This window comes from Pistacia vera, unplaced genomic scaffold (assembly GCF_008641045.1).
Source record: "Pistacia vera cultivar Batoury unplaced genomic scaffold, PisVer_v2 Contig402, whole genome shotgun sequence".
Classification (NCBI taxonomy): Eukaryota; Viridiplantae; Streptophyta; class Magnoliopsida; order Sapindales; family Anacardiaceae; genus Pistacia; species Pistacia vera.
Window position 1 is genome coordinate 41,139 of NW_022196227.1, and position 26,705 is coordinate 67,843.

The window sequence follows — 26,705 nt, forward strand, 5'->3', positions numbered from 1 at the left end:
GCAATGACTGATTCAGATGAGAAACAAACTAACATTGCTTCAAAACAATCAACTGCTGCTTAAAAACAATCAACTGCTGCTTAAAAAAAATCGACTGCTGCATTAATTTTGCAACTTGAGCAACTGATCAACTTCAACCAGCTTTTTGCTAGTCCCTAGCAAAATAAGCGATAAAACAAGTCTCTAAGCTTGAAAAGGAAGCAACTAATTAAAAGCCTAAATCTAAATTATCCTAAATCACTTTCGTAGATTGACACGATTGCATTTAGCGTATGCAACAAGCCTTTTAAACCCCTAGGTGGCCCTAGTTGGACGAGTTGTAGTCTCATGAGGGTTTCCAGTGATGATACCCACAAACATCCACATAAACTTATCCTAAACTCCAAAAGTAAGAAAAACATAAACATAACAAGAACACACTAACAAAAAGTCTTGGATCAATTCATAAAGACGTCTCAAAAATTGCATATACACAAAATAAATAGATTACTTAAAAATCACCTAAAACTCACAGGCAGTGCAAACATCAATTTCATTTTCGTTATCGACCCTAGAACATCCATACAACCACAAACCATTAGTATACAAACTCGGATGGTGTTATGCGCGACATTCATGAACAAAATTTTGATCTCAGTATCCAGGTTATGACTTATATGTAAATCATGGAATCAAACTCCATAGGCTCACTTTTCACATCACTCTCCACTAATGTAGAATTTCACATCACCTGGAATCAATAGGTCTTTGTAAAGGTTGTAACTTTAGGCCAGGGTATGGGTTCCAAGAAAATGATATGAAAAACAAAGTAAGAGACTCAATTTTCCTCATCCAACTCTAAAATCAATTCGAACTCCACTTCTTCTCAATCACCAACCAGTGTGTCCACTAATTTACCACCCTCAAACTTGAATATATATATTATAACCATAAATGCAGCGAGGAAGCTGCATCTAAGGTGTACGTGGCGTTGTTATACCAGATGTTGCCAAGTATTGCTAGGCAGATTTTAAGGCGGGTTCTGGTTTCCAGCCGAAATACCCTTAAACTAGGCTGAATTTTTTTTTTTTTTTTTTAATAATAACAATAAGAAGGCTGAAACATGCACACATGCACATCCCCACTGATTTTACCAAAACTCCACAACCCCCAACCAATTTCTTCGCACGCATGGGTTGTGATAACCACACTTTCTTACCAAAACTCGTAATAAGCTTGAAGAACAATAAAGTCTCTTAATGATAAAACGGGTAAGACTGTGTTTTAGGCTAAAAATCAAGATAGGGTAGACATTAAGTTCAAAGAACGAAAAACAAGGCTAAATTGTGTTTAAAAGGCTCAACGGGCTAACTAGCGATGACAACAACAAGGGTTGGCTTGAAAGGCTCAATCGGTCCAAAAACAGCCTAAATCATTTCCTAAATGATGTGAATTCTAGGATTTCGCCTTGAGTGATTATCAAATGAGTTCTAGAGTTTGTTGAAATCACAATAAAGTTAATGAAAACTTCATACATAAAACGTCTCTAAGTAGGTGACTGCACCACTTTCAATCCACATTTCACTAGGGTCTCAACTTCATGTCATTAATATTCACACACATCCGTAAGCAAAGGTAAAAATTAATGTCCTCCTTTAGTTTCATGCTATTGCAATCACATTCCTATCATAGACATATGACTTCATCCAAGAGACAAAAATAAAACTCACAACCTAAAATGAAAGAATAAAAAAAAAAAAAATGCTCTCTAAATCCATACAAAAACAAATTCTGCTCAATTTAAGTTTCTTAAATTTCTACCTCCAACCAATAAAATCAACATTGTCCCCAATGTTAAGTGTAAGAGTAAAAGAAAGAAAACGTTACCGCATTCCTCAACAAGATAAAGCCGTCCAGTCGTATACACCAGTCGTTCTATCAAAACAGAAAAACCACTAAATAGACCGTGTCAGCTATCATAGTTATGCAGAATACAAGAGTAGATAAAAAAAAAACATGAATACATAAAAACAAAACGAAAAAAAAAAAAAACTAGACGAAAAGTTCACAACGACTCAAAGAACACAAAGTAGACGAAATAAAAGTACATCAAAACAGAAAAATGAAAGCGACTAAAACAAACTGCATGGACAACATTAATGAAAATCTACTCCTCCATATTGTCCTCAGAATCCTCCTCAGGAGCATCACCGTGCTCCTCATCCGCCGGGTACACAAAATCAGTCCATTCACACCCCGATGCTTCTATCCCAGCATGAGCAAGTTGCAATCTTTGCATCTCATGTTGCACCCTCATTTGCCCACTCATCCATGTCATCCAGGCCTCTTGACGATTCTGTTGTTGTTTCAACTTTTCGACATCTTCATTCAGCTTCAACAATTGATCTTTTTGGGAAAGCTTCGATGATGAAGATGCCTTGGTCCTGGGTACCTCTACTCTGCCCCCACTGGTTAGATTTTGCAGAAACTGCACTGTAAGACACATTCCTTGTGGAATAAAAACCTCTTCAACATTCAATGGCACTTCCGCTTGTGTACACAATGCAGTGATCAGGTGAGGAAAATAAAACCTCGTCTTGGTACGCTTTGCCGAATAGGTAATCTCATGAAAAATAATTTCACCCACATTCATCCTCATCTTCTGGCGGATAGCATACATTAGGATCGCCCTAGCTTTACTAACAGTGCTCATGTGCTTGGATGGCATCAATCGAGAGCATACAAAATATAACCACATGCGCGAAATTGAGTCCAAGAACTTACTTTCAAAACGGATGTGCTCCCCAGTCGCAATAAACCATGTAGCTCTCCCTTCAGACAACAAGTTTATTACTGTGTCAAAATCCACTTGTTGCTTGAATGTGGCATATGCATCATCATCGAACTCAACTTGCGGAAGCCCATAAAATTCATTGATCGCTGCTACACTAAACACGATCTCTTTACCTCTTACCATTGTCCTTCCGTCAACGCTATCAGGAGTGTTGGCATAAAACTCCTTTACCACAAAGGCAACAGCGGCGCCGAAGGCTCTTTGCAAAATTTTCCCAACCCAGAGCTTGAATCACATCAGTTATTCCCTCGCATGCTTCTATAAACACCAGCCCTCTTTCTTCAATAAATCGCCCAGGTTGCTTTGCAAAATTTTCATACCTTTCCTGAGCAGCCTGGCTAACAAACCGGGTATCACTAGAGGCCTGCCCTTTACCTTTTTCTACCCTATCACTTCCAGGCTTTCTTTTGGGTGCCATTATCACTTTGTCGAACTCAACCCAAACACTCAGTCAAAATACTAACACTGCTCAACGAAAATCAACTCATTCCCACAAATAGCAACTGCCCTTCTTAAATCAAACACAATCACAGAGATAAACACTCCCACGAAAATCACCAAATCTCTAGCAATATTCACAACCATCCACACTTCCACACAACTCAGATCAATGGATTCCACCCTTCCAAACTCAAAATTTCAATGCAAAATGGCTGAGAAACACTTACTTGAATCTTGTTCAGTCCAAATACGCCTTGAATTGAAATGGATTGGATGAAATTTCGAAAATCCCCAAATCTCTTTTGAAACCCTAACCTTGATTTTTGGCAATTTCTCCTCTTGTTTCTTTAATCTGCAAAATGGGATGGAAGGAGGAATGCTTTAGTGAGCAATGGAGTAAAGAAAATGAATGATTTAAACGAAAATTGGTGGAGAGCAACTGTAAGAGAGAGAAGCATGTAATGAAAAGTGTTTGAAAATAGAAGAAGAAAACTGCTGATTTAAACGCAATATTCTGTTGCCTGGTGCGATCGCTGCGGCTATCGTATGCGTCGCCGTGGCGATCGCTGTTATCGTCGCAGCGTCACTATAAGTCACGCTCGCTGCAGCGATGAAACTCGTTGCTGCGGCGAGCGTGATTAATTGCAGATATCTTCCATCGTGCACGTAAGTCACGCTTGCTGCAACGATGAAATGTATCGTCGCGGCGAGCATGATCAATCTTCAAAAAAATTCCTTGAGTTCGTTTTTTCAATCACCTGAAAAAGGGTCCGAAATCCTGAATCAACAAACTAAAAATTGCAACATGATAACACACAAAAATCAAAATAAAACTTACTAACTAAAAATGCACTAAATAAATAAAAATAAAATAACATAAAATAAAACACAAACGGAATCGAAAATTTAGGTTGCGTCCCAAAAAGTGCTTGTTTAAAGTCTTAAGCTCGACTCCTTTTCTATCGTCAATTCGGATTCTGAAGAAGAATTGAAACTCTCTCATCGGCATTTCCATTCTCAATATAAGGTTTCAATCTTTGCCCGTTGACTTTGAATGTTCCCTTCGTCGGGTGGTGAAGCTCTATCGCCCCATGCGGAAACACGCGATGAATGATGAACGGGCCAGACCATCTTGAGCGCAATTTTCCTAGAAAAAGTCGTAGTCTCGAGTTGAACAATAGCACCTTGTCGCCCTCCTTGAATTCCTTGTTTACAATGTGTTTGTCATGCCACTGCTTAGTCTTTTCTTTGTAAATCCGGGCATTCTCGTATGCATCATTGCGAAACTCTTCCATCTCATTGAGTTGCAGTAAACATTTTGCTCCAGCAGCTTGCATATCAAAATTCAAAAACTTCACTGCCCAATATGGCCTATGCTCCAACTCCACTGGCAAGTGACAAGCTTTTCCGTAAACTATCCTATAGGACGACATTTCGATTGGTGTTTTGAATGCCGTCCTATACGCCCACAGTGCATCATCAAGCTTAGTTGCCCAATCTTTTTAAGAGTTGTTCACTGTCTTCTCCAGGATTCGTTTCAGCTCCCTATTCGAAACTTCGACTTGTCCGCTGGTTTGCGGGTGGTATGGGGTTGCAACTCGATGTGTAACTCCATACTTGCTCAACAATGCTGTGAATTGACGATTGTAAAAGTGAGAACCACCATCACTGACAATGGCTTTTGGCGTGCCAAACCTTGAAAAGATATTCTTCTTCACGAACTTAATAATGACACGAGCATCGTTTGTTGGCAATGCGGCAGCTTCCACCCACTTCGACACATAATCTACAGCAACCAAAATGAAACGGTTAGAAAATGAAGACGGAAAAGGTCCCATAAAATCTATTCCCCAAACAACAAACAATTCGGCTTCTAGGATATTATTTAAAGGCATGGCATTTCTCCTAGAAATATTCCCAACCCGTTGACACTCATCACAACTCATCACAAAATGAAAAGCATCTTTAAAAAGAGTAGGCCAGAAAATCCTGATTGAAGAACTTTTGCGGCGGTCTTTGTCGAACTGAAATGACCACCAACTTCTATTGAGTGACAGTGACGAAGTATGTTCGTCATCTCTTCCTCTGGCACACATCATCTTATCATCTGATCAGCGCAATGCTTTTACAAAAATGGATCCTCCCAGAATTAATACTTTAAATCTGCAAAAAATTTCTTTCGTCTCTGGGAGTTCATTCCAGGGGGCATAACCTTTTGCGCCCAGTAGTTAGCAATGTCCGCGAACCATGGTCCTTCTTGAATAGCAAACAATTGCTCATCCGGGAAGTATTCGTTGATTGGCTCTTCTTCCTCTCGAGCTTCTTCATTGGACTCCAATTGGGATAAATGGTTAGCCACTTGATTTTCTGTTCCTTTCTTGTCCTTGATCTCCAAGTCGAATTCCTGTAGGAGTAATACCCATCGCAATAATCTTGGCTTGGAGTCCCGTTTTGCTAGGAGGTACTTCAATACAGCATGGTCTGTGTACACAATGACCTTGGTACCTAGCAAATAAGAACGAAACTTATCAATAGAAAATACTACTGCTAAAAATTCTTTCTTAGTAGTGGCATAATTAAGCTATGGTCCTGTTAAAGTCTTACTGGCATAATAAATCACATGCAAGACCTTATCTTTTCGCTGCCCTAAAACAGCCCCCAAAGCATAATCGCTCGCATCACACATGAGTTCAAAAGGTAGTTCCTAATCAGGCGCAACAATAATAGGAGCAGAAATTAATTTTTCTTTTAAGCACTTAAATGCATGTAAACATTTTTGACTAAATTTAAAAGGAACATCCTTAGCTAATAAATCACAAAGAGGTTTAGAGATTTTAGAAAAATCCTGTATGAATCTCCTATAAAAGCCCGCATGCCCAAGGAAGCTTCTGACAGCCTTCACTGAATTTGGAGGTGGTAGTTTCTCAATAACTTCAATCTTCACTCGATCCACCTCAATGCCGTTCGTTGATATCCGATGACCCAACACGATCCCATCTTGTACCATGAAATGACATTTTTCCTAATTGAGCACCAAGTTAGTGTCAACACATCTCTGCAAGAAATTAGACAAGTTAGTTAAACAATCATCAAAAGAATTTCCAAAAATAGAAAAATCGTCCATGAAAACTTCAATAGACTTCTCAACCATATCAGAAAAAATCGAGATCATGCAACGTTGAAAAGTTGCAGGAGCGTTGCACAAGCCAAAAGGCATTCTTCGATAGGCGAATGTTCCGTATGGGCACGTGAAAGTCATCTTCTCCTGATCTTCCGGCGTTATGACAATTTGGTTGTAGCCTGAATATCCATCTAGGAAGCAGTAGAACTCATGGCCCGCTAACCTCTCCAACATTTGATCGATGAATGGCAATGGAAAATGGTCCTTACGAGTCGCGGAATTTAACTTGCGATAGTCAATACATACTTTCCATCTCGTGACTGTTCGTGTCGGAATCAGCTCGTTGTTGTCATTCTGGACCACTGTCATTCCTCCCTTCTTTGGTACCACTTGGATTGGACTCACCCATGCACTATCCGAAATTAGGTATATTATTCCTGTATCTAAAAGCTTCAACACCTCCTTCTTGACCACTTCTTGCATTGATGAATTCAATCTTCTCTGTGGTTGGACAGTAGGCTTGAAACTTTCCTCCATTAAGATCTTGTGCATGCAGATTGAAGGACTGATACCTTTGATATCAGCAATTGTCCATCCAATGGCCTTCTTGTACCTTCTCAAAATGCGCAACAACTTTTCTTCCTCTACAACACCCAAAGAAGCATTAATAATGACTGGAAAGAATTTACCCTCTTCTAAAAATGCATACCTTAAATGAGGTGATAGTTGCTTGAGCTCAAGTGTAGGCGCCTTTGTGATTGGTAAAGTTGACTGAGACTCCACAGCCCCAATTTCTCTGATCAATTTAGCCTCGGGACGACTTAAGGGTGGTAACGCTCTCAAGTATCTTAGACATTCCCTTATCTCTTCACTATCAACTTGATCCTCCTAGTCTCTGGAATTCATCAAACAATTCTCTAAAGGTATGATTGGGTAGTTCTCTTCAAAATTCTGCTCCACTATGGTGTCGAGAACATCAATCTTAAAACATGAATCTAACTCAGACGGACGCTTCATAGACTTGAAAACATCAAATTCTACCTGCTCATCTTCTACCCTTAAGATCAATTTCCCTTGGTGGACATCTATCAATGTTCTACTCGTGGCCAGAAAAGGTCGCCCTAAAATTAAAGGTATTTCCCTATCTTCCTCCATATCTAGCACTATGAAGTCTACTGGGAATATCAATTTATCTACCTTAATCAGGACGTCTTCGACTACCCCCCTAGGATATGTGATCGATCGATCAGCTAATTGGAGAGACACGGTGGTTGGCTTCACTTCTCCCAATCCAAGCTTCCTGTAAATGGAAAACGGCATTAAGTTAATACAAGCTCCTAAATCGCATAACACTTTATCAAAATAGCAACTACCAATAATACAAGGGATACAACTACCAATAATACAAGGGATAGTAAAACTCCCTGGATCTCATAGTTTAGGTGGTAGTTTCTTTTGAATCAGCGCACTGCATTCCTCTGTAGCATGACTTTCTTGTGTTCCTTGAATTTTCTCTTGTGCGTGAGGATCTCCTTCAAAAATTTCGCATACTTCGGCATCTGTTCAAGCATATCAACAAAAGGAATATTAATATGTAGACTGCGAAACATGTCAATGAACTTACCGAATTGCTTGTCGAGCTTCTGATTCTTCAACCATTGTGGGTACGGCAAGGTTGCCTAGCTTGAAGGATTATTCTATGCATTTGTATGGTCGCCGCGGCCACCAGATTCATCACCGTGGCAATCGTAGGATAATCCTGACGAAATTTGGGTATTTTCACGGTCGCTGCGACGACCAGATTCATCGCCGCGGCAATCGTTCTTTCTCCTGATGGAATCCTCTGCATCTTCACGCTCGCCGCGACCACCATCTGCTTTACCATGGCGATCGTTCTTTTGCTCATCCTTCAGGTTTTGTTCTATCCTTTGTTTTTCACCCTCCGAATTTTCCAAACTTCTTCCACTCCTCAGGGTGGTTGCATGTGCCTGTTCCTTGGGATTTTTCTCTGTATCACTTGGAAAAACCCCTTGACCTCTTCCTGCTAAAATGTTGTGAATCTGCCCAATTTGAGTCTCCAGTTCCTTATAAATGTAGATTGATTTTGAACCAGGACGTCGGTCTTCTCAAACCTCTTGCTTGTCTCCTCAATGAACTTGGTTAATGCATTTTCCAAGTTTGATTTCTGCTCTTGAGGTTGAAAAACAGGTGCTTGTTTTTGCTCATTGTTGTTGCTCCATGAAAAATTTGGGTGTTTCCTCCATGCTGGATTATACGTATTTGAATACAGATTCCTTTGCCCTCTTTGGAAATTGTTGACGTAGTTGGCTTGTTCAGGCTGAGCAAACTGATTTCCCTCTTGGCAATCGTTCAACGCATGATTTCCTGCACAAATGTCACATGTTAGAGCGGAAGATTCAATTGCATTTATCTTCAACACATTACCTAATTGCTTATGGATGCTCGTAAGTTGAGCAGCCAATACAGTGTAACTGTCGACTTCGTGCACTCCTGTTGATCTCCTTGTTGAATTTCTTTCCGAGGTCCTCATATAGTTGTTGTTCGCCATCACCTCAATCAGATTGTATGCTTCCTCTAGCGTTTTATTGTTCAAGGCTCCCCCACTTGCTGCATCAATCATAGCTTGAATGGTTAGTAGTAACCCTTGGTAGAACGTTTGCACTTGTGACCAAATTGGTATACCATGGTGTGGGCACCTCCGTAAGAGATCCTTAAACCTTTCCCATGCTTCATACAATGATTCTAAATCGTATTGATAAAAGTTGGTAATCTCACTCCTCAGTTTGGCTGACTTGGCAGGTGGAAAGTACTTAGTGAGGAACGCTGAGCCAACTCATTCCACGTTGTGATGCTCCCAGATGGTAATGAAATCAACCAAGCCTTAGCTTTATCCCGAAGAGAAATTGGGAAAAGCCTTAGTTTGATTGCATCCTCGGATACTCCGTTATGTTTGAATGTGTCGCACAACTCCAAAAAGTTTGCGATATGCAGGTTGGGATCATCATGAGGTAACCCAGCGAATTGGATCGACTGCTGAATCATTCCGATAATTGCTGGTTTAATCTCAAAATTGTTTGCTTGAACGGGTGGTCTCCTGATGCTTGAATAACAACCATTGACAGTAGGACTAGAATAGTCCTTCAATGCTCTCTGAACTGCTTCTGCACCACCCACTGCATTTCCTCCGACAATATGCTCATTCTCAACCTCTTGATTTTGCATATTCGGATTGACAAATCCTGTGTTAGCCACGGCTCTTTCAGATTCAGCTTGCCTCTTTTCCTTTCTCAACTGTCTAGCGGTTCGTTTGATCTCAAAATCTAGTGGATTAAGATCACCCCTACCTCTCGAACGTAAACTCTCCAGATTCTAGCTAAAAACAACAAACAAAGCAACCACAAATAAAAATTTCAGTAGACAAAAAAAAAAAAAAATCAAATTAGCAATTAAATATTTCATATTGATATTGGTAAAACAAAATAGTTCCCCGGCAACGGCGCCAAAAACTTGACAGGCTATTCGCAAGTGTACGAAATCGTGCAAGTAGTAAAACTCGAGTAAACGAGTGTCGAATCCCAAGGGAACTACCTACCAAGTACCATACTATTATATTCTATTTCTTATTTGATTAAACTGAAGTTTAAGAATGAATTTAATGAAAAAGTAAATAAACTAAAAACTAAGTACTAATTAAAGGCAGAATTTGTAAACACTTTGAAGTGAAAATCAATATGACTAAACCTATGGCATAGATTTCACACCAATTTAATCCATGCATTGACATTTGTTGTTAACCTAATCAAGTGTATTCTAAAAGCCAAATCCCCATTATTCCACTAACTCTCTCTCGAGCAATAGCAAATTAACCCTTAAACAACAACCCAAGATATCTCTAAATGGATTTGGAGCTAAGAGATCATTAAGCTCTATGGAATTTACCGGAGCCTCACAGATCGCGGTAACCTATCTCTAGCGTTCGCTCAATCTATGGTTTTATTACCTAAGACAAATCAGGTTTCATCTCTCGATCTCAACCTAACCCTTGAAATCATTCAACCCTCGGGCCCTTGAGAATTGAAAGCATTATGCATAGTAATAAAACTTAGAATTATAAACACAATAAGAATTAACAACAATTCAAGTCAACACATATTCATAAATCGGGCTACATCTTAGCCCTAGACAAGAAAGTTAGTTCATAATGAAAATAACAAAACCTATCATTCTCATTAATGACATCAATTTAAGAAAAAGATAAACTTCTCTAATCAGTGTACGAGAGCTTTCAGGATCCCAATCTCCAAATTGGTAGCCGTCTTCTTCTTCTCCCAAAAGTCCCCCTCCAACTTCTTCAAGACTCTCTTTTATATCCTTAGGGTTCTGGTCGTGCTTAGGAAAAATCTTAGAAAACTTAGCCCATTCAGATTCGGATTAGGATAATGAATTAACACAAACCCGCGACCCATCGCCGCGGCGGTAAGAATGATCGCCGCAGCGATCGTTCCTTCTATCCAAAGAATCTGTAAAATTCAGAATTAGATGAAGTAATCAACACGAACATTGTAGCTCTTTGAATAAGCTTTCCAGCTCCACCAGAATCGTCAAATTCCAACTTCTACAACTCAAGTTATGATAGAAACATCGAGGCATACTCATGATAAAGAATTTCTAGATTTTCCGTAACATCTTCGACGTACCACAACTCCCTCATTTCGACCCTGATTCTTGTGCCGTTTGTTCCTACGCGTTGTGAATCCTATCGATATCATTCTTTTCCCTTCAACAACCTGTTTGAGCCTAAAAACACTTAAAGTGCATCCATGATCCCATAAATGGTATTTATGAAAGAAATAATCCAAATTCCACACTTTAAGCACATTTTTCCATAAATAAACCAATTAAATCACTAACAAAATATCAACATTCAAGCTCTTATCACCAACCGTTCGGCATGATCTGTGATGGAGCAATCATGAAGTGGTTTAGCACCTCCCAGATGAGGCGAGGAATAGGCAACCTCAATCAGTCGTGAAACCATTTCTCATAAACACTCACCCAGCCTTTTGCCTCCCAATCAACCCGCTCGTACGACCATGCCGCCTGGATCTCAACCGAACCTGGAATGTGATATATAGTCCACATCCGCCACAGTTGCTATCCTTAAGTATGGGTGGATAATCCCTACTCAAAATCTCACTGCCCTGTTGACTCGGCTCTTTCTCAAAGCTGCTACCGGACGAAGATGAACTACCAACTCCCTCGGAGTCTTCCCCACTTTCCCCATGCCTACCCTTACCACTCGGACAGGTAGTACTCGTCCCTAGGGCAGCAACACTCACACTGGTCGGTACACTCGTTGGAACAGAGCCCTCGGGCATCATCACCATGGTCAGGGCATGTTCATACTCATTCCCAACATCTACCCCAGCCCCGCTTGAACTACTCGATTCTGAGTCTGACATGTCAACCTATTCGTCCTACCTGGCCGATCGAGTCAATCCCACAATCCAAACTACAATATCCTAAGTATCGGACACCCACTCGACCAGAATCACCGACCAAACAACACTAAACGAACACCTCTAAAATATCACTCGCCCCCCAACACCGAACAACCTATCACCTTTAACACCGGCCAACCCAAGCTAAAACTCTGGTCGACCCTCTCAATCGACCGACCTGGCCCCCAACCCAGTACCAACTCGTCCCGACTCACCCCAAATCACTGACCGACCCCTTTAGATAGGACGACCCCTCGCTACTCAGTCGAATGGACCGGATGACCTACCTATCCAACTGAACCTGGATCCAACGTCACTTGATTCTATCAGGCGGACCGACCGAGCCAAATCAGGGTGATATTTAAATCGTTTTTATCTTCCTGGTTCCGTCCAAAACACCCGAAAATACAAAAAAATAGGCCAAATCGCCAGAAACCCACTGGAAATCCCAAAATTCATGCCTATTCTAGAAAATCAAAGCTCCAGCACCTCAAAACCCAAACGAAACCCCTCGAAACTTCAAGAAATCTCACCCTATCTCCCAAAAACTCGACACAAATGAAGCAAACAAGCAAAACAAAAAAAAAATTAGCCTAAAGAAATAGTATTTACCCTAAACGACCCCGAAATCTGCAGAAAGAGAACCACCGTTACTCAAGGAAACTAGAATAAAGAAGAAGAAAAGAAAAGGAAAGACGATTACAGAAAAATAGAGGAAAACATGAAAATGGGAGATGAACAATCCACTCCCTCGTTTTTATATGAAAAATCTGATAGAGGCAAACACGTGGCAGCCCGCGATTGGCCAAAGGTCAGAGCGACTCTTCGTTTTCCCGCCTCCACAACAAATGACTGATCGCCAGCGCACACATGCCAGGGATCCACGACACCTAGGAAAACCGTAGCACGGTACGGAAGCTATGCTCAACCGCCCTTTCTTCCCAACCGATTCGACATGCTCCTGTGTCACACATCAAGGAGACTCCCAACCGGTCGACTAGCTTGGAACAGTCCAGCTAGCGTTCCCCCTCGAGATGATCAAGGCAAGAAGCCTCGCCCATTCGATCTTCCATGGTGGACGAGTGGGCAATCAAAGGTCAACCTTCTCACATTTTACTCGGCCCTATGGTGTTTTATTAAGACAGCCCCGTGGTATAACCCAAGTGCTCGTCATACGGTCGGACAACCCAGCCGAGTCGATCTCATCTACTTGTTCACCTAGGTACCTTGACCGAATACATCTTCAGTCCTTTCCTCATTTTCTCGACCTGACATAATGATCGAATACGCCTGTAGAGGTTCACTGGTTTCTCTACTCGGTTAGACACACTGAACGGATATGTGCACCCCAAAAGTTCGTTATTGTCCCAGTTCGCTTGGTCCCTCACACCGATCAGGCACACCCACTTGAATTGGTTGTATATGCTGGCTCGGCAATGCATATTGAATGACCATTGACCATAAATCACCTTCATCGAATTGGTCAGCTGCGCTGACAATCGACCATCTGTGAAGAGCGACCGAATACTCCTCACTCACTTCCGACTCTTTGACTTAAGAAAACCTTAACTCAGAGAGTGGGGGGCAAACTGTCAGGGTCAAAAATTGTCCTCGGCCAAAATAGGATAACACTTTTGACAAAGAGGAAAACCTAAGCCCAGTCCCGATGCGGCCCGAGCCAAAATCCCCCAGATGAGGCCTATGCACTACGAAATATAGTCGGTCCAAACCATCTGGACTCAGGCCTCCTAGTCCAAATACACTTCATGGATCCATGAAAAAATTCAAAGCCCACGGCCACCTACGAATCACATTCTTGTTCGAACACTGATAGAGCAGCCCACTACCATTCTAACTCCTCCAAGGTCCGTGTTAGAATCATACTTGGACTCCCTTTCACGCTAGGATAAGGGGATCAAAGGATATATCCCTATAGGAAACGAATTTCTACGAGGACTCTCAATCCTACCAAGATTGGGAGACCAGACAGTCACTATTTAAACAAAGGCCAGCTCTCTCATAGGGCAGATTACACTACACCTACAGACCCCGGAGTTCTTGCTTGAGAACTTCACATCATAGCTGTAGTCATAGTCCCTGACTAGAGTTTTGGTAACCTCTCTACTCTCTAGCCCTCACTAAATCAGCCTTTCAGCCTTACTGACTTGAGCGTCAGAGTGCCTACGGCAAACACCACCCTGGTGTTTCCCGTCGCTTCATGTTTATTTCTCTACGTGTGCAGGTACAACAGATCGCTAGTGGCCTCAACCTCACAGGATCAGACCCTCCTTCTGTATAGGTAGATTTTTATGTCTACACCCTTTTCCCCGCATATCATTTTCTTTCCATGGTAAGAATCAAATCGCAATTCCAAACTTACTAGGTTCCGTAACTTCTCTAATTTGGCATCGGATCATCTTGAAGATTCAAATTACTTAACGATAAGCATTCGAGATTTGGTAAGATCATGTGTATGTCTTCTGGTAGTTCCTCTATCTTCCCACCCAATGTCAAATCCTGGAGCCGTGGACAGTGAGAAAGTGGTTACAGTGTACTGAAAGAGTGAACACCGGACAGTTCTACCGATAAAATTCTAATGTTTTTTAGCTTGGCAATAGAGTCGAATATGAATGGTTCTTGTTCTTGTGTGTGGAAATTATGGATGTGCAGTTCGCGAAGATTAACCAACTTTTCAGGATGAACTTTACTCCAACTTTCATAGCTTGCAAACTTCAAAGTCTGAAGGTTTGTTAAATTGTCTATCGGAAAAGGCCCTTCAAATGTTCCGACTAAATGCCTCAACTCCTACAATTTGGCAATTCCAATGGGAAGCTTGAGGGGGAAATTGGGAAAGTATAAGTCCAGAGTTTGCAGTTTTCGTAAGTTGACAATCGATGGTGGAAGATTTATGATGGATGTAATCCTTACCATTAAATACTTTAAGTGGACCAACTGCCCAATCTCTTCGGGTAAGCTATAGCAATCAATGTATCCTCCATAATTCTAGGCATGAAGAAATCTAAGCAACCAGAGTCTTGTGAAAATAGCGGTAGATGTTTACCTGAAAAAGTCCCGATCTCGATCGTACAACAAGAGGGAACCTGAGAGAGAATTACAATGTTGGAACGAAGAACTTGTTTCGGAATTAAAAACAAGTGGGCGGGATGATGATGTTGAAGTTGGAGAGCAAGTTGGATGATGAATTCTGTCGTAAATGTGAAAGAAATTAAGCTCTTTTGCCTTTTGAATTTCAAGATCCCGCAAAAGATCATGAATTCGGCATGTTTCAACCCTCCCCCAACAAATGTTTTCAATTTGAATCAAGCTTCTATTGATCAACTCATCCAGGTTGTTTTTTGCCACCTCTTCCATTACTCGATCATTATCTTCTTGTATGAAACCTTTTGCTACTAGTAATCGGATTGCTTTCTCTATAAAGAATTCAAAATCCTCAAGGAAAATCCCAAGATAGAGAAAGCGGAGCTTCAATTGATAAGGCAAATCATTGAAGTTAAAAGTTAATAAAGAAGGTCTGTGAATTGAATCATTCCTTAAATGTTGCCAAATGTGATCACGAACCGAGCACCACTCTTATGGTTTCTTTGTAGACAACAGCCCTCATAATACAAGTATGGCAAGGGGCAGACCGCCGCATTTTTCAACCATTTCTCTTCCCAGCTTTTCCAATTCTTCGTTTGCATTTGATTTTCGAAAAGCGTTCTCACAGAATAAGTTCCAAAACTCATCAGGCCTAAGAAAACGAAGTTTATGAACATGAATTCTCTCATCCGAATGCTCAGCTACTTCTTTGATGCGAGTAGTGATTATAACTCTACTTCCATTGTTACCATCCGGAAAGGCTCTTTTCAAACTCTCCCATGCTTCTTTCTGCCATACATCATCGATCACTGCCCAATATGAGTGTTCTTGGAAAGATTTATACAGACACCTCTCCAAATCCTCTTCGGTCATCTTCTCTAGCTCTAATCCATTAATTTTGATCTTGACAGATCACATGCAATGCAAGTCTACTATAAGCAAGGGAAGTATAGTAGAGGATCACAAGCTGGGCTAGCAAAACAGTACAGGACAGATGGCAACATGACAGAGGATAATCAGCACAAGACAAATGGCAGTATGGGAGAGGAGCAGTACACCATTATGTTATTGGAATACTAGATAGATGGCAATATGGGAGAGGAGCAGTACAACATTCTGTTATACTAGGCATTACAAAAAGGAGCAGATCGTTAGGGAAAGGCAGAAGAGAGGACAAGGAAATTTGGGAGGAAGCTGGCCCTCGAAGCTTAGCAGTGTTTATTTTTCTCTGAATCTGTTTTGAGTGTTTTTGAGTCATTGATATTGAGTACGTAGTGAACTTATTATCTAAATTATTTTTACATTTCCAAAAGTGTAATACATAGTCTGATTCATTCGAATACAACTTTCTGTTCTTAAATATTCAGTTAACATTTTTCTCTTTTAACTGTTTCATTTCGTTGTTGGTTTGTTGAGTTGCTGAAACCTATCAATTGGTATCAAAGTGAGGTTGCTCGCTGGGGTATGGTTAGTACTCGAATGGAAAATAGAATGGACATTGTTGAGAAGGAAGTTACTAGGGTGAAGAGAGACATTTCCAAGTTGACAGAAACAATGGTGTCCATGAGGGAGATAATGATGGATGTGCAAAACTGGATGAGGTGTATGGACAAACAGGAAGAAGCTCACCATAGAACAGAAGAAGAAAGACGTCAGAAAACTGAGGAAAAGGCTCGCCGGAGGATGGCGGGGTAGGAAGAAGACAACAACTCAGGCACGTGGAACCACCGTGATGAAGACCACCACAAGGAAAATGAACCACCACCACCACCTCCTTACCAAGGAGGCTACCACCACCACGAAGGGGAAACCGACGAGAGTGGGGAGGCAGAAAATTAGAGCTTCCACTTTTTTCCGACAAAGATCCGTATGGCTGGATTTTTCGCGTGGAAAGATACTTTGCCCTTAACCAAGTTACCGACGAGAGCAAGGCCCTCTCCATGGCGTTATGCATGGAAGGATAAGCCCTCCATTTGTATAAATGGAACGAATCCAGGATGCTAGGATTGACGTGGCCTGTGTTCAAGGTGGCTTTCCTGCAGAGATTCAGCAGAACACAAGAAATTAGCCTGCTAGAACTTCTTATGTCGATGAGGCAGACGGGAACTGTACTGGACTACCACCGGTGGTTTGAAGAAATTGCAGCAATGACAGTGGAAAAAAGGGAGGACGTGCTTTCTGTAGCATTTTTAAATGGGTTACGACTCGAGATCCGTGCTAAGGTGAAGCTCTAGCAACCAGACATTTTAGGTCAGCCAAATTCTTTAACTCAAATTGCAATTCTGGCCTAGAGAGTGGAAGAAAGGAATACAATACTAGAAGAGGCCAGAGGAGGATTAGGCCAACAAGGAAAATTTGGGGGAATTAGTAAGGGCCCACATTTAAACTCAAACCCAATTAGAATGGAAGAGCAAAATAGAGCCCAAACACACATAACCCAAACCCACATAACCCAACCCAACACCACCCAAACAGATTCAACATTTAACATGAAAATTCAGCCCTAAAACACAAATTTCAAGCGTGCTTCCACTGATAATAGCTCTAGTTACGTGTCAACTCCAGCAGAAACCTTCAGATCTTCCAACTTTCAGCTAGATTTTCCCTTCTAAAGGTTAACAGAATCTGAGATCCAAAGAAAGAGAGAAAAGGGATTATGTTATAGATGTGATGCAAAATTTTCACCTTGGCATAGGTCTGGTGAGAAATAGTTTCAGATTGTCTTGCTTGAGGGAGAAGATGAGGATCTAGAGCTGCAAGAAGAAGCAAAAAAGGAGGAGGTTGCACTGAACAAAATCAAAGCCATGTGGAGCTATCCATCAGCTCGGTGGTGGGAATACAAGGGCAAAAAACGATGAAGCTTAAAGGGAGTGTCCACGGTGAGGAATTAATTGTGTTGATTGATAGTGGGGCTTTCCACAATTTCATTGGTTTGGAGGCAGTGGGTAGGTTGGAATTACCAGTGGTTACGACCCTGTCCTTCAGAGTCAGAGTGGGAGATGGTTATCGGGTGACATGTCAAGGGGAATGTAAAGTGGTTCCACTAGAAATACAAGGAATGGTTGTGGTTCAAGATTTTTTTCCATTTGAAATAGGGAGTGCTAATGTAGTACTCGAGATGGCTTGGTTGGAGACTTTAGGGGAGACAATAATTAATTGGAAGAAACAGACTACGAAGTTCAGATCAGGAGAGCGAATGGTACAACTACGAGGGGATCTTTCCTTAAGCAAAACACTAGTGTCCTTGAAGGCCATGATTAAGACTGTACAGAGGGAAGGACAAGGAGTGTTAATCGAGTTTGGGGAGACTCAAAGATAAACGGGAAACGAAGAGAGAATTGATGAAAATTTGGTAGAGGTATTAGGTAAGTTTGGACAAGTGTTCGAACCCTTGGCCAGATTACCACCCATTAGGACTCAAGACCATTCAATTCCATTAGTGCCAGGAACCCAACCCCTAAATCTTCGGCCATATAAATACCCATACTATCAAAAAGAATGAGATAGAACACATTGTTAAAGAGATGATGGCTTCCGAGATCATCAAATCTAGTGTGAGTCTGTTTTCAAGTGTGGTGCTACTAGTGAAGAAGAAGGATGGTGGATGGAGATTTTGTGTTGACTACATGGCTGTGAATAAAATTACAGTACTAGATAAGTTTCCAATTCTAGCAATTGATGAATTGTTTGATGAACCAGGAGGAGCGTCGGTATTCTCTAAACTTGATTTGAAGTTAGGTTATCACCAGATACGATTCCTCCCTGAAGACACCCACAAGACGACATTCCAGACTCACAAAGGACATTATGAATTTTTGATTATGCCCTTTGGATTAACAAACGCACCTTCCACTTCCAAACATTAATGAATGGAATTTTTAGGCTGCACTTGCGTAGGTTTATACTTGTTTTCTTTGACGACATACTCATCTATAGCAAGGGGATGAACGAGCACTTGGAACATTTGGCAACCGTCCTTCAGATTCTACTGGAACATGAGTTAATAGTGAACAGAAAAAAAATGTTTGTTCGGGTAGCGATAGATAGAGTATTTGGGGCATGTCATCTTAGCCGAAGGCATAGCCGTCAATCAATCCAAGATAGAGAGCATCATCAAGTGGCTGGTACAAAAGAATGTGAGAGCACTTCACGGGTTTCTCGGTTTAATAGGCTACTATCGGTGTTTTGTCCAAGACTACGATAAGATCGTAGCACTTTTAACAGCCTTACTTAAGAAAGATGCTTTCGGATGGAACGAACCAGCCCAAACAGCGTTCAAAGAATTGAAGAGGATTATGACTAGCATTCCAGTTCTAGCTATGCCTGATTTCTCTAAAACGTTTTTGATAGAAATAGATGCTTCAGTTAGTGGATTAGGAGTAGTTTTGATGCAAGAGGGACGACCACTCGCATACATAAGTAAGGGGTTGTCGATGAAGTCTTAGTTAAAGTCAATCTATGAATGAGAAATCATGGTAGTGGTTCTAGCCACTCAAAAGTGGCGTCATTACCTCCTCGGACAACAATTTGTTATCTGAACAGACCAACGGAGCCTGCACTTTCTGACCGACCATAAATTGTTGAGTGAAAGTCAACAAAAATGGATCATCAAGCTGCTGGGATTGAATTTTGTCATACAGTATCAATCAGAAGCAAAAAATAAAGTTGCTGATGCACTGTCTTGTAACATAATGCCATAACTGTGGGTTGTTTTGCAGGTATAAAGGACTTAGAAGAAGCTATTCAGAAGGATGAGAAACTTCGTCACATTATTCAACAACTTTTGATCGATCCAAATGGCTGACCTCCCTTCTAACTAGCGAGCCATCATTTACTCTATCAAGGAAGGTTAGTAGTTCCTAAAATAGGCCCTCACATACAAAACCTTCTACATGAGTTTCATTCTTCACCTATAGGGGGGCGTTCCGGGTTTTTTAGAACGTACAAACACATTGGCAATGTGGTTTATTGGGAGGGGATGAGAAAGGATATTAAGAATTTTGTGGAAGCTTGCACTGTCTGCCAACATAACAAATACAATGCCTTGAGTCCTGCAGGATTGTTGCAACCACTACCCATTCCGAATCAAGTTTGGGAGGATATATCTATGGACTTCATTTTAGGGCTTCTGAAGGCTAAAAGGGTAGACACTATCCTAGTAATGGTTGATCGACTTTCGAAATATAGCCATTTCATCACATTGTAGCATCCCTACGCCGCTAAGGAAGTCGCTGAGGTATTTATTAAGGAGATAGTCCGCCTATATGGGTTTCCATGATCAATCATTTCTGATCGAGACCAGATCTTTATGAGTCATTTTTGGGCGAGTTATTTTGCCATTCGGGGACCTAGCTCCACATGAGTTTTGCCTATCATCCACAAATGGACGGGCAAACAGGGGTGGTAAATCATTGCTTAGAAACTTATCTTAGGTGTTTTGTCAATGGATAGCCGCAACAATAGCCAAAATGAATACCTTGGGTAGAATTCTGGTTCAACACCAAATTCAGTGTATCGGTAAGTATGTGTCCCTTTAAAGCATTGTATGGTTGTGACCCTCCAACGGTACTAAAATACACAGATCATTCCTCCCGAGTTGATGAAGTCCACTACTAACTCCAGGTCCGCAACTACATTCTCCAAGACTTGAAGAACAACCTAGTTCAAGCCCAAAATCGCATGAAAATGTATGCAGATAAAAGGAGAAGAAAAGTCCATTTTAAGGTGGGGGACTTAGCATATTTGAAACTTCAGCCATACAGGCTATGCTCTCTAGCAAGGTGCCACAATGAAAAGCTTAGCCCATAATTTATGGTCTATTTGTAATAAAAAACAAAATCGGGGCAGCAACTTACCAATTAGATCTTCCTCTCTCAGCTCGTATATATGATGTTTTCCATGTGTCTCAATTGAAGAAAGCCATTTTTCCAATTCCCAATAGCTAGCCCCTTCCGAACAACCTCAACAAAAACTTAGTTTTGACTGTGGAACCCCAAACAGTTCTTAAAAAACAAAAACTGCTAAATGGACAATGGGAAGTTCTCATCCACTGGAAGGGACTGGCGGAATTCGAGAGCACTTGGGAGGACTTCCACACCCTCAATACTCAATTCCCCTCTTTCCACCTTCAGGACAAGGTGGCTCTTCTTGAGGAGGGTAATGATAGATCACATGCAATGTAGGTCTACAATAGGCAAGGGAAGCATAGTAGAGGATCACAAGCTGGGCTGGCAAAACCGTACAAGACAGATGGCAACATGATAGAGGACAATCATCATAAGACAAATGGCAGTATGGGAGAGAAGCAGTATAACATTCTGTTATTGGAATACTAGACAGATGGCAATGTGGGAGAGGAGCAGTACAACATTCTGTTATACTAGGCATTACAAAAAGGGAGCCAATCGTCAAGGAAAGGCAGAAGAGAGGACAAGGAAATTTGGGAAGAAGCTGGCCCTCGAAGCTCAGCAGTGTTTATTTTTCTTTGAATCTGTTTTGAGTGTTTTTGAGTCTTTGATATTGAGTACGTAGTGAACTTATTATCTAGATTATTTTTGCATTTTCAAAAGTGTAATACACAGTCTGATTCATTCGAATACAGCTTTCTGTTCTTAAATATTCTGTCAACATTTTCTCTTTTAACTGTTTCATTTCGTTGTTGGTTTGTTGAGTTGCTGAAACCTATCAGATCTCAAAAGACTTTATAATTCATCGAAGAAGATCTTCAGTTTGGTAATCTTGAGAGACAAACACCCAAGCTCGTAGTTTGAATTTATTCAAGACATCAATGTTGTGGTAAAGTTTCTTAGCGAGAGTTGTTTTGCCCAAACGTCCCATGCCAAAGATGGAAACTTCAAAACGCCATGGCTCATCCTCAAGAAGTTTACCCAACAACATTTTAGCATCATCCTCAAAGCCAACAATGTTCCCCTCAACAACAAAGGAAGTGACTCTTCTTAAATCTTTCAACTTTTCAAGATTATTGCTCTTTCCTTCCCTCTTATTACCAAAATCCTCAAGGTGATACAATTCCCATTTACGAGATAGATCAATGATCCTTTTCTGAAGTGATTCAATCTCCTTGCCTATGCCATATAGATCTTTCTTCTTGCCTAAATCAAATAAGCATGAATACTTCCTAATCGAAGCAAAGAGAGCCAGTCGATCTCGATTCAGAGTCTTTCCGTGATCGATTTTGAGCATAAAATTATCCAAGACATCCTCGGTATCTTAAGCAATGTCTCTGATATTAGACACCCACTTGTGAACCATAGCATCTTCAACTTGTTTTTCTTTGGCATCCTTGATGAAACATTGGATCCATTCAAGCTCATTCTTTAGCAACTGCACTTCATCTCTCACATCTTGTAAAAACACTACTTCTTGGATGATATAATCTCCAAACTTCTGTACCACAAATGACACATCTGCGTCAACCATGCTTCACAATTTTTTCTTTGAGTACGAGTGGACTAAATTTTCAGCAATATGCTTATGTGAAATGGAAGTGCAAGGATTTCAGGATGGAGACTCCAGAATTTTAGAGTGAATTAAAATGATTATCTTCCCACTAGGAAATGTTGTGAGTTTAGAGTGAATGTTGTAGTGAATATTCATCGAATTTCATCAACTTATATGTAGCCATAACTATCCCAGTGAGGGCAGCTCAAAGGTCTATTTTTTTTACTGCCTACAAAAATAGACTTAGACCCACAATAATCAAAGTCAATATGCTGTCGAGGAACGAACTTCTACTGCGTTTAGCCCCCTATCCTATTCTTATCCTTCTCAAAATACATATTTATTTCCCTATTCTCAAAATTCAATTATATTCTATTCAACTAATTGTAAACACCCTACGTTTGTGAATTTAACTAAACACCCCGCAACAAAAAAGTTTATAAATTGACAAAAACAACCCCACCCACCTACATTTACCAGATTCTAGCCACCACAACTAGAAGGTGGCCGGAATCTATTGTAATGGCGCACCACCAGCTGGATCTAGCCAATAGTGCACCGATCTAGCCTTTTCTGGCCAGATCCAAAGAGGCAAAATCTACAGCCAAAGATCTGGCCGTTGACGGCTAGATCTTTAGCCATATCTGATCGTCAACGACGGCCATATCCAAATCTAGCATTTTCTGACCAGATCCATGGTGGATATAGCTAGAAAAGGTCATATCAACACACGATCGGCCAGATTCGGCTGGTCGTGTGTCATTACGATAGATTCTAGCCACCTTCCAATGGTGGTGGTAGGAATCTAGCAAATGTGGGTGGGTGGGGTGTTTTTGTCAATTTATAAACTTTTTATTGTAGGGGGTGTTTTGTTAATTTTCAAATCCCACCTCGTAATAACAACCCAACTCAACTTTTTCAAAAATACTACTCAAAATAATAAAACAAACACAGCCAAAATTACCTGGATGTTTCTTTAAATTCTAATTTCTAACAATAAAGAAGCACAGGCAATGTGCAAATAATTGAATGAAATTACATATTATTTGTATACTTGATTTGCTCTAAAGTTTCATCTGATGTTTTTGTTTCCCAATCAATAGAGAAAATGTAATCAAAACGTGATTGTAGTTATAATCATAAAATGAGGAGCCATTTAAATATCTAATGTTTTAATGGTTATTTGCCATTAACTTTAACAGAAAATGACTAAATGACTTAAATGCCCTTGCTTTTTCCTTTAGGTGAAGGAGGTTTGCTCCTTCCTTTAGTTCTTGGATTCAAACTTTTGGGGTCACCTATCACAATAATATTATAGCTTATCTGGTCTTTTAGGCTTGTAGGAGGTTCAAGGGACTCCGGAGATTAGTTGAGGTGCACGTAAGCTGGCTCAAATACCCCGGTTACTAAAAAAAAGTTAATTTAGTTCTTAAAGTCTAAAATTGAAAATGTTAAAAACTCAAAAAAAATTACAAAATTAAAGGAAAATAATAATAGTTTTTATTAATTAATTTTTTTAATTTGTTTTTTTTAATAATTTATAATTTTTATTATTTAAAATTATAATTTTAAAAAAAAAAATTAGTTTTTTTCTTAATTTTCAGTATTTAATTTTATTATTTTAAATTTTTATTATTTATTTTGTAAACAGGACAATTTGAAAATTACATCTTTACCCTCATATAAAGTTAAATTTAAACTAACTAACTGTTAATTGTCCCTTAATTGATGGATTTGTAACTTCAGTCCTCCCCTATCAAGTTTATATATATAGTAACACTTTTGATTAGGATCTCTTTTTGACTGACTTTGAGTCAAATTTCTATATTGACTTGAAGTCACATAGACTTCGTCAAAGGAAATTTCTAAAATAAGTATTGTTGATACAGAAATCTGTACCAATTAGAGAATTCTGATTGACCTTGTCGGAACTGGAAAGGATGTGCGTGTGATTACGGATAACCAGCAGTGGACGAATAATAAAAGCAATAAAGTAAATGGTAGGGAAATTTTTAAAGTGGTTTGGCAAGTTAGAACTTGAGCCTACCTCCACTGTTATCTTATTGTTTTGAGAGCTTACAAAGAACAGTATAATTCCTAGGAAAATTTGCTTAGAACAATTTCCCAGCCCCCCTGAAAACAAGTTATGATGGGTTTATATAGCACCCATTTACATGATAGAGTTGAGATAAGATTCAAATACGTAGGATTAGGAAGTTGCATGATCTTCGGTTACCTTAGATGAAATCTAAGTCAATCTAAATATCTAAGTCGGTTCCGGTTTCGACAAGGTCAATCAGAATTCTCTGGTTGGTAAAGATTTCTATATCAACATTTTGGCACTAGAATGAGGGCCTAATTCACACCAACTCTCCATGTTTTTCTAGCAAGTCTCAACTTCTTTTGCAAATCCCTGCTTCTTTTTCTAGAATCACGTTATCAAATATGAAAATCTGAGTAGGATAAAATCTAAATCTAGCTAAGCAATAAACACAAAAATTGTAGCCCTTTGAGTTAACTTTCCGACGGTTTAAGAATCATCCAAATCTGAGGTCTATAGCTCAAGTTATCATAAAAATACTGAAGCCTATTCCAAATCAGAGTTCTTAAATCGCGTGGCCAGATCGCTCAGATTGCGTGCTTATATCACTCAGATCTTCAAATTTAGATTGCGTGGTCAGATCGCTCAAATAGCATGCTCAAATCTCTTAGATTAGAAAAAGCTCGCTAGCTCTCTAGCTCTCAAGCTCCAAAGCTATCGAACTCTCAAGCTAGGTCTCTAGCTTCCCAAGCTATCGAACTCTCAAGCTACCTCTCTAGATCCCAAGCTATCGAACTCTCAAGCTACCTCTCTAGCTCCTAAGCTATTGAGCTCTCAAGCTAGGTCTTTTCTCTAGCTCCCAAGCTCTCAAGCTCTCAAGCTCTTAAGCTCTCAAACTTTCCATGCTTTCTTATTGAGCTATGCTCTCAGATCAAGCTCTCCAAGCTTTCTGATCGAGCAATGCTATCAGATCAAGCTCTCCATACTTTTTGATCGAGCTATGCTCTCAGATCAAGCTCTTCATGGTTTTTGATCGAGCTATGCTCTCAGATCAAGCTCTCTATGCTTTCTGATCGAGCAATGCTTCAGATCAAGCTTTCCATGCTTTCTAATCCAACAGTGCTCTCAAATCAAGCTCTCCATGTTTTTTGATCGAGCTATGCTCTCAGATCAAGCTCTCCGATCAAGCTCTCCAAGCTTTCTAATCAAGCAATGCACTCAGATCAAGCTCTCCAAGCTTTCTGATCAAGCTATGCTCTTAGATTAAGCTCTTCATGCTTTCTGATTGAGCTATGCTCTCAGATCAAGCTCTCCATGCTTTCTGATCGAGCTATGCTCTCAGATCAAGCTCTCCATGCTTTTTGATTGAGCTATGCTCTCAGATCAAGCTCTTCGCGCTTTCTAATTGAACTCCTCGCACTGTCAAATCGAGCTCTTTATGTTCAAAGATCGAGCTCTTTATGCTCCCTGATGAAGCTCATAAGCTCACTCATTTGTTTGAGATCACTTGTTCAAGATCTCTTAGATCGTGCTAGGCATAACTTAAGTTTTTTAGTTTGAGACTACAGCCTATAGTGCGTAGCCATCCAGATCAAATACATGAGTTTTTGAAGCGGGATTACGCACTCCAAAAACTGGGGGGCTATTGTTGTGCATGAAATCCAGAGAGGATAATTCCTTATATGAGAGAAGATATTTAGATTGGCTCAATTTGGAATAATGATATTTAGATTCCAACTAAGGTAGCTGAAGATCATGCAACTTCCTAATCCTTCATAGTTGAATCTTATCTCAACTCTATCATGTGAATGGGTGCTATATAAACCCATCATAACTTGTTTTCAGAGGGGCTGGGCAATTGCTCTAAGCAAATCTTTCTAGGAATTATACTATTCTTTGTAAGCTCTCAAAAACAATAAGATAACAATGGATGCAGGCTCAAGTTCTAACTTGTTAAACCACTTTAAAAATTATCTGGTGTTCTTATTTGTGACTCTTTCTTTTTTGTTCATTGTTAATTTTCATTAAATCACGCACACATCCATTCCGGTTCCGGCAGGGTCAATAGAAATTTTCTGCTTGGTGCAGATTTCTGTATCAACAAGTATATATATTTTATTTTTATAATAAAATATATATACTTAATTTAGATACCAAAATTATAATTGTGTTTAATTATGTTAAGTA

General features: G+C 40.1%; 1 non-coding gene and 1 pseudogene across 1 annotated transcript; one reads left to right on the forward strand and one right to left on the reverse strand.

The window, feature by feature from the left end:
* Nucleotides 1-9,094: 9,094 nt before the first annotated feature.
* LOC116141991 lies at nucleotides 9,095-9,201 on the forward strand. Its single transcript, XR_004129927.1, has one exon. It is a non-coding gene; the product is annotated as a small nucleolar RNA R71 (small nucleolar RNA).
* A 6,334-nt stretch (nucleotides 9,202-15,535) lies between these two features.
* LOC116141977 lies at nucleotides 15,536-22,456 on the reverse strand (annotated as a pseudogene).
* Nucleotides 22,457-26,705: the final 4,249 nt, after the last annotated feature.